General features: G+C 36.4%; 1 pseudogene; it reads right to left on the reverse strand.

Annotated features, from left to right (window-relative positions):
* Positions 1 to 3,458: 3,458 nt before the first annotated feature.
* LOC149136133 (uncharacterized) lies at positions 3,459 to 4,087 on the reverse strand (annotated as a pseudogene).
* Between the last annotated feature and the right edge of the window lie 5,601 nt (positions 4,088 to 9,688).

Consider the following 9,688-nt stretch of genomic DNA (forward strand, 5'->3'; position numbering starts at 1 on the left):
GCAGATTCCTGGCATGATCCTTGGAAGTTGATCCAATTTGGCCAGTTACGTTTTGTTAAGAGGGATTCCTTCAAGCGACAGTGAAATCTCTCCACTAAGCCATTGGCTGTTGTGTATTTCATATCATTCCACAGCTTTTGGGGTGACTTGAGGTCAGCAGTCAGATGAGATGCTGTCTGTGATGAAGCTACAGGTGATTTCCTCTTTCTATACTGCAGTGAGGTATGGCCTCAGGCTAATGAGTGAAGTGGTCCACTACAGTTAGTAGGTATGAGCAATTAAATGAAGTTGGTAGGGGGATTACAAGGTCAATGTTGACATGGCCAAAATGGGCCTGTGGGGGTTCATGGCTGCCAAGAGGTGTTTGGTGTGCTGATGGATTTTGGCTTGTTGGCAGCAGATACAGATTTTGGTCCACTCCCCAGTTTGTTTGGCCATACCGTACCAGACAATTTTTTTTTCTACTCTAGGCACAAGGCCCGAAATTTGGGGGGAGGGGACCAGCCAATTAGATCGACCCCAGTACGTAACCGGTATTTAATTTATTGACCCTGAAAGGATGAAAGGCAAAGTTGACCTCAGTGGAATTTGAACTCAGAACATAAAGACAGACCGTAATACTGCTAAGCATTTTGCCCGGTGTGCTTACATTTCTGCCAGCTCACCGCCTTTGTACCAGACAATTTTGCATGACAGCAGGTGCTGTGTGACTCTGGTACAAGGGTGGGAGAATTCGTGAATGACATCAAAAACTTTTTGGTGCCGGAGAGAGAGAAAGAGAGAGATACATATGTACATACATACATTAGAGAAGCAGACGAACAGACAGATACTGCAACCACAGTCACATGTAGAGAAAATTAATAAGTAAATACACTATAAAGAAGTATAAAATACAAAGTAAAAATCATAAAATAATAATTATAAGATGGCTACATGTGTTTCATAACCAAATTTTCAAATAGAAAGTAAAATCAAATCAATTAAATCGATCGAAAATCAATTCTATTCAAAAATATAGCTAATCTTCAGGTCAAAATACAACAATAATAAAATGAATGTATATATCAGCCAACAATAAATAACAAATGAATATATATAAAAGTACTTATTATATCAAGATAGAAAGATGTTAAACAATATTATTAAAAAGAAATGTAATAATAATCTTATTGAAAAATATAAACGTGACATTATTAACTTTACGTTAATATAAATATATATATATATATATATATTATATACTGTGAAACTTAATTTAATTTTAATTTTTGATAAATTGAATTTAATTGAGTTTTTACCTGTAAATTTGTATTTTTGTCCCTAATATTATATATATCTATATATATATATCATCATCATCATCATCATCGTTTAACATCCGTTTTCCATGCTGGCATGGGTTGGACGGTTTGACTGAGGTCTGGAAAGTCAGTGGCTGCACCAAACCCCAATATGATCTGGCAATGTTTCTACAGCTGGATGCCCTTCCTAACACCAACCACTCCAAAAATGTAGTGGGTGATTTTTACAAGCCACCAGCACAGAAGCCAGTCAAGCGGCCCTGGCATCAATCACGTTCGGATAGGGCTTTTCATGTGCTACCAGCACAGGAGCCAGTCAGGGGGCATTGACATCAACCACATTCAAATGGCACTTTTTATGTGCTACCAGCACAGGATACAGTCAGGTGGCCCTGGCATCGATCATCATCATCATCGTTTAACGTCCGCTTTCCATGCTAGCATAGGTTGGACAATTTGACTGAGGACTGGTGGACCAGGTGGCTACACCAGGCTCCAATCTGATTTGGCAGAGTTTCTACAGCTGGATGCCCTTCCTAACATAGTGGGTGCTTTTATGTGCCACCGACACGAGGGCCAGTCAGGCGGTACTGGCAACGGCCACGCTCGAAATGGTGTAGTTTATGTGCCACCTGCACAGGAGCCAGTCTAGCGGCACTGGCAACGATCTCACTCAAATGTCTTTTCACGTGCCAGGAATGCGACATTGGTAACGATCATGCTGGTGCTATTTACGTGCCACTGGCACAGCTGCCAGACAGCTGCTCTAGCAACGATCACACTCAGACGGTGCTCTTAGTGCTCCACTGGTACAGGTGCCATTATGATTTCATTTTCGCTTGCCCCAACAGGTCTTCGCAAGCCGAGTTTAGTGTTCCTACAAATTTAGTTCGATTTCGATTTCACTTGCCTCAACAGGTCTTCGCAAGCAGAGTTTAGTGTCCAATGAAGGAATGTTACGCGTAAGTGGGCTGGCTACATCCCTGGCAGAGGCCTTGGATTTTGGTCTCACTTGGCTTGCTGGGTCTTCTCATGCACAGCATATTTCCAAAGGTCTCAGTCACAAGTCATTGCCTTGGTGAGGCCCAATGTTCGGAGGTCATGCTTCACCACCTCATCCCAGGTTTTCCTGGGCCTGCCTCTTTCACAGGTTCCCTCAACCACTAGGGTGTGACACTTTTTCACACAGCTACCCTCATCCATTCTCGCCACATGTCCATACCAGCGCAATCGTCTCTCTTGCACACCACAACTGATGCTTCTTAGGTTCAACTTTTCTCTCAAGATACTTACACTCTGTCGGGTATGCACACTGACATTACTCATCCATCGGAGCATATATATATATATATATTATAGAATGGTTGGTTTTAGGAATGGCATCCAGTTGTAGAAACCATGCCAAATCAAACTGGAGTCTGGTGTAGACCCCAGCTTGGCAGTTCTAGTCACACTGTCCAACCCATGCGAACATGGACAATGGACATTAAATGATGATATATATATATATAATATACATACACACACACACACATACATATATACATATACATTCATAACTGGATCCCATGTCCCATTCTATGTGTGCTTGATTCATCTTCATTTACATTTAATTTTATGTGTGTTGTGTCAGTGTACACACACACACACACACATAGTGTAGTCTATCTGGCAAACTTAAGGCTTGGATATATCAGCATAGACTCCTTTCAATGATTCTTTGGCCACTTTTGGTATATGTAGCTCAAGTATTCACAGTGGAAGGCCTTGAGTGGAGAGTCAACAGTTGAGATCCACCTATCCATATCACAGACACTTTCTTCTACAGACCGACTGACATGTCAGTACTTCAAATAGCCTGAGAGAGATAATAGCTGAGTGATTGTGTTATGATGCAGCTCATGTTTATTACATCCAAATTGCATGTATCACTTCCCTAACAATAGTCCATCAAAATGAAAATCAGGCACTGATTTAGTTTTACAATTTAATTAATTTTTTTTTAAAAAAGAAAAAAATATTAACTTTGAAATTACATGTAAGTAATTGAATTTATTTGAATATTCTAGCCAATAAAAGCATAGACAATATAAAAAAATAAAATATCACAAAACAACAATAAATCTTTCAGCTTTCAGTCCTTTTATTTTTATTTTACTGTTTTCTTTTTCTCACTGACTTGGAAATTTACTTTAGACTTTGAAGCTGAAAGAGGAATTGCATCCATGGAATGTGATAGATATTTTTGGTAAACAATTTCTTCATATTCACGGTTTTTCTTTTGTTTCAAACAAAATCTATATTCCTCACTAAGACTTTTTTGAACCGCAAACTGCAATTTTTGGGAGACTTTTTTGCAGTGTTTTTCTACACCTTTTTGTTTGGTATTTGCAATGTTATGATCCTTTTTTGGTTTCTCCTTCTTTGTAAAACGTTCCAGGAAAGATAACTCTGCCTTTTCAGCATTTTTCTTCCAGTTCACAAGACAATGCTCTTTTTTCAGAGCTTGTATTAATTCATTATGCTTACCACCACTTTTGACTAGTTTTGTATCAGTGTCTCCATGATGGCAATCAGTTTTCTCCCTACTGTTATTGCATTTCATTTTCACATCTTTACTGTCATTTACATTTATTACTGTGATCTTTTGCTTTTTGCTTTTGCCTTGTAGCATCATTTACATTTGTCTTATTCAGTTTATTTATAGAATTTGAGGTAGTTATTTTGTATAAACCTTCTTTCAATTCACAATCAAGATAATCAAGCATCAATAAGTGAGTGATATCAAGTAATACAAAGTTTCTTGACACATTGTCTGTGTCTGCATTCACATTTTAGTAAACAGTACATAAATGTGTTCTACATTCACTATTACATTATCCTTCCAAGGTAGGCCATATTTTAGCTTTGTAAATGGCCTAGCAACTGGTCAAGGCTGAGTGATTTCCTGGCTCTAACAAGAAATCCTAGTCTTTGTGAAATAGTTTTGATAATCTTATATAGTATATGTGAAGGCACATGACTCAGTGGTTAAAGTGTTGGGCTCACAATCATGAGGTAGTGAGTTTGCTGTGTTCTTCAGCAAGACAGTTTATTTCACATTGCCCCAGTTCACTCAGCTGTAGAAATGAGTCGTGATGTTACTGGTGCCAAGCTGTATCGACCTTTGCATTTCCTTTGGATAACACCAGTGGCATGGAGAGGGGAGGCTGGTATGCATGGATGACTGCTGGTCTTCCCATAACTTTGCCTGGACTTGTGCCTTAGAGGGTAACTTTCTAGGTGCAATCCCATGGTCATTCATGACCAAAGAGGTTCTTTACCATTTACCCTTTTTTATATATGTATGTGACCACCATAAGAGGTCACCAGAAATTGTGAGGCCTGATATTTGTTCTGAATTTAAAGTTTTTAACTAAGTGTTGTTCACAGCTAGAAAGAGAGGGACTTCAGACTATTTTCAAGACATGTTTAGTAAATGAGTATGTATGCTGTTCAAAGGACTTGGCTGCCATATCCCCATTAAAGAATACTCAAACCATCTTTATTATTTATGTAGCAGTATATATGTTTAGGTTGCAAGTAGAAAGTTATGTAGTAGTAGTAGTAGTAGTAGTAGTAGTAGTAGTAGTAGTAGTAGTAGTAGTAGTAGTAGTAGTAGTAGTAGTATCATCATCAGCATCAAAACGTGCCTTGGAGGTGACAGGCAATGGGCCATTGATATTCAGAAAGAATTAGGAAGATATTACCAAACCTTGCAGTACATCATATTTATAGAGTGTGGGTTGGAAAGAGTCTAGCAGGATACACTCAGTGGTTCAATATGACAGGAAGTTTACACTCCAAATAGGGAAGAGACAAGCAAAAATCTTAGCTGGGACACACCTTAGAGTTTTCTCAAAGATTGGAACCACTTCAGCTGAGGGAGATCAAAAAGTACAGTAAGGGTAAGAACTAGCTTTGGTGTACACTCATGTTCGCTTATTTCTTGTAAGTTACTGGTAATACAAACTGTGATAAGGTTTTGATTAATCTTTTTCACTTATTTTAAAATTTATATTGCAGTTAGTGAACAGTGCTACAAGTCTCCAATGTGCTAAACACTGGCTGACTGCATTTTTAATGGTGAAGATGAACAGGGAGTGTGAATAACTCAATGCCAACAACATCACTTTACCGGGGGGGGGGGGGCAATGCTTATATCTTTCATCAATATACATACACATACATACATACAAAGAAACATACTTATATGATGACCATCATCATAATTTTTACATCAACTTTTCCACACTTTCAGTGTCTCAACATTTGTTAGATTCTTTTATCATCTCCTTTGTGGGGTTGAACATCTTGAAATCAGCTTTAACCACTGTTGTTCATGTCTTCGTTGGTCTTCTTCTTTTACAGTTTCCTTCCACTTCAATATTCTGGCACATCACTCATCTGTTACATTACCTGTCCATACCAATGCAGTCTTATATCTTGCATATCTAGTTTATCTCACAGCTGATCTGTACCATAACATTCCACATTCAGTGAAACATGCTTTCTTCATTTCTCTCCAACCTTTGCTTGTTTTGTGTTCAGTGCTCACATCTCACTAACTTGCTGTACATTTGCTACATACAAAGTCTTTATTTACCTTCAACCTGTCAGTGATCCTTGTACAGTACACCTCTTGTACACTAAAAATTCATATAGCGTACAGTGTAAGAACTTCTTATCTATCTCTTTTCTGCATATCAAGCATGGCCACTTCTCTGATGGTAGCAGAATTACATCTTCTTTCCTACTAACTAAAACTTTGAACTTCAAGTTTACCCTGAGGCCTTTTGATTCTATGTTTAACTACCATTATTTAATAATTACTTCTCTAAATCTCTCACAGATTCTGCTGTAAGGATTAGGTCTTCAGCATATAGAAGCTCCTATAGATAGCCAGACTTAAACTTTGTTATTAGAGAACTATAATAAATAGCAAAAGGTTGATAATCATGCCTTAGAAACATTTACTTGCACACTAAATTACTGAGTTCATTGATAACTCACACTTTGCTGATAGCATCCATATAGAACGTTTGCACATTCTTAAAGAATTCCAGACTATAAATTGTGGTCCCTTGTCAATGCCCTTCTCCAGATCAACAAATGCTAAGTTGGGAGGTTTATTTTTGGCTAAGAAAAAACACACACACATAGATACGTGTGTGCACGCGCTCGTGTGTATGTGTGCGAAAAATTTCTGTGCAGTTTATGACTACCAAATTCCACTTACAGAATATTGATCAGCCCAGAAATAGGGTATGAAATGCTGCACAGTGACACTGAAACTCAGAACCATATGGTTTACTAAGTAAACTTCATGTACCACTTCGCAAACTCATTACATCCCTCTATACTAAGACCCTAGAGCCTTTGTACCTCCTTGAGAGAAAACAAACTCTTTGATATTATCAACTACAAATAGAATACATTTCTGCTTCTTTAGTAAATTCCAATATTTTGAACAATTTTGTCTTCGTTCATTATCAAGAGCCATGTGTATGTGCTCAGATTGTATTAAAGAACAGTTACATTTTGCAACAATAAAGTAGTACAAATTTCTTTTATTTAAGACCATCCTAGGAATATATATTGAGTAACAAGATACCTTACTATGACACACAAAAACTTTTCCATGATCGCTGGATCTGGAGAAAAAAAAAGGGAGCTAAATCTAAATCACCGTGGGATCACACCCTACTAAAGGCGCATGCTGGATTATCCTAGATAACTTTTAAACAGATTTGATGGCCACGGATATAATGTCTTTGTCGTAGATTTACTTGATCAGAGATGAGCTGGAACTAAAATACAACAGCAATTAATTTATTCACTCCGGAGGAATGACAGGCAAAGATGACTTAGTCGTGTTTGAACGGAAAACGTAGACAGGCCTAATTAAATGTTGCCGGCCATTTGTGTTATCACCAGCCTTGATCGAGCAGATACAGAGACAAATGCCATCTGTCATCCAGCTTCTGTCCTTTTTGATTCTCGGGGATAAAGACTGTCCGATAAGTCCTGATTAATTCAATACGCTAGAATATAATTTGAAGGATATTAGACTGTTGTTTCTAGCAGGTGAAATGACACGAAGAGGGCCGTATAGAAAGATTTCCGCCACCTCCCCATTTTCTCCGAATTTTTTTTTCTTGCCAAGTTGTTTTGGTCCGGTACTGCAGAGCATTTTCTTTTATTCCATAACAATAGTTTCTGTTAATTAACAAAGTACAAAAATCTGAGAATTTATAGAGGTAAATGAGAGATGGCGTTTGCGCCTTTCCGAGGACGAGCAGCATGAATAGAATCAATGAGCAGTCAAACCACGCAACAATCTCGGTTTGCTTGGAGCTCATCTTACGGCCTCTACCAAAGTGTCGTAGAAATAAAAATGTCTATAACAATTATTCATGAAGCAGAATATAAACTGAAAGATCTCGAACAAAATGCTTCTTGTTAAATTATCATTAACTTTATGTTATATATGAAACGAAATTTTTAAAAATACGATTTATTTTAATAAACTAATAAAATTTAAGCTTTCTCGTCAAAACCTGTATTTTGATGTTCAAACAAGTTCATAGGTTGCTGTGTTATTTTTAATTTATTTCTTTTAAAGAAAACATTTTGTAGTTAATGCTCTGAGAATATATTGCAAGTTATAGTTTACATCATACAGCCAACCTTTTGAAGATCGCCGAAGATCCTTTCAGGTTCTTTGAAAATGTTCGTGATACTGTATTTAATTCAATGCATACACATGTGCGTGTGGTTGCATACTTCATACTTATCGGAGACGTGTATATCTTGGATATTCTAAATAAAATAGGTTTCAATTCACATGGGTCAAATTTAGAATTAGAAACTGGGGGAGGAAGGGGGAAGAAACGTTTTGAAAGGAAAATGTATCGGAGATAAATATATTTTCGAATAAAAATTATTTGTAGGTTATTAATGAAACAAATACTCCCACTTTTATACAGATGTGTAATTTAGTAATCAGCGACGATTTTAACAAATTATAGCCACAATTTGATTAGTAAGTATTTTGGAAAGTAATATCTAGAGGGGAAAAAAATCTGTTTTAATAATTTGCAAAATTAATTTTAATAATTCTAATACGTAACTTCCGCCTTAAAATGCCACTACACACGAACCAGGTAATGTCACAAGAAACCGTCTGAAAAAGGGGAAGAAAAGTGAAATTAAAAAGAAATAAATAAATCTACAATATCTCCCATAATTCATCTTATTGCACTGGAGGGTTGTTTGCTTGTTCATGTCTCAGCTCCATAGTTTGGAGCGAGGTGTTATAATATGCCCAAGATGAAAGGTAACGTACAGTTAGCATGTAACAGTTGCCTGTAAGAATGTAACATGTTCGGTGATTTTGGCTGCTACATTTGCCTTCTGCTTGCCGTGCATTTCCTCGTGGACTTATGTGTTGTATGTTTGCTTTGTACTACAAAATCTTCCCGTCGAAAAAATAGAACAGGCAGCCTGCATAGGCAGCCTGTGAATTCATTCTCTCTCTTTAATAATAATACTTTTGCAATACACGACTTTAAAAAGGGTACTTTATTGTTTTAGTTAGTTTTAATTATAAGTTCATACATATGTTTAATGTTCTAATAATTAAAATAACTGTTCTTGTCTATGCTTTTTTTTTCTTTCCTTTTTTTTCTGGAATGGCCTAATTGCTAGTCTGGGAACGTACTCTTGCTAATGTTCTGTAAAATAATTAACAACCATGCTTTTTATCGAACTAACAATTCCAATAATCATATATCTTATACTTGAAGAAATCAGAAGTAATTATTGTAATTTCTTCTGTTATTATATTCTATAACCAAACATATTTTCAATAACTTAAGCTCTTTGCTCCGTGAAAATGTTCAATATACCGTTGTGTAGCCATACATCATTCCTTTGCGCATCTTGCGAAAATACAGTATTTTTCTAACGAAATATTCAAAATTGGTCTTTTGTTTCTTGATTAAACTGTCTTTTCTTATTATTTTTAACTGTAGGCTTATTTTGCATTCTAAAACTCATTTTTATAAGTGGACAACTTTATATTTTGCTAAGAAATCTGACGTAATTGATTCTTGTAAACTACCAAATAATCGGTAAAAATATTTCACTGCTTGTACATGCCTTTTCTCAATGATATTTGTCATGCTTATTATTGGATTAATATTATCGTTAATCGGGAAATTTAATTAAGCTTATTTTTTGATTAGCAATAAAATGAATATCTTAATTTTGATTCCTAATTCTATACCAACACCTATGGTTTTTCTATATTCCTCGATTTTCCAATCTAACCCGATGAATTA

This window comes from Octopus bimaculoides, chromosome 4 (genome assembly GCF_046866305.1).
Source record: "Octopus bimaculoides isolate indiv1 chromosome 4, ASM4686630v1, whole genome shotgun sequence".
Classification (NCBI taxonomy): domain Eukaryota; kingdom Metazoa; phylum Mollusca; class Cephalopoda; order Octopoda; family Octopodidae; genus Octopus; species Octopus bimaculoides.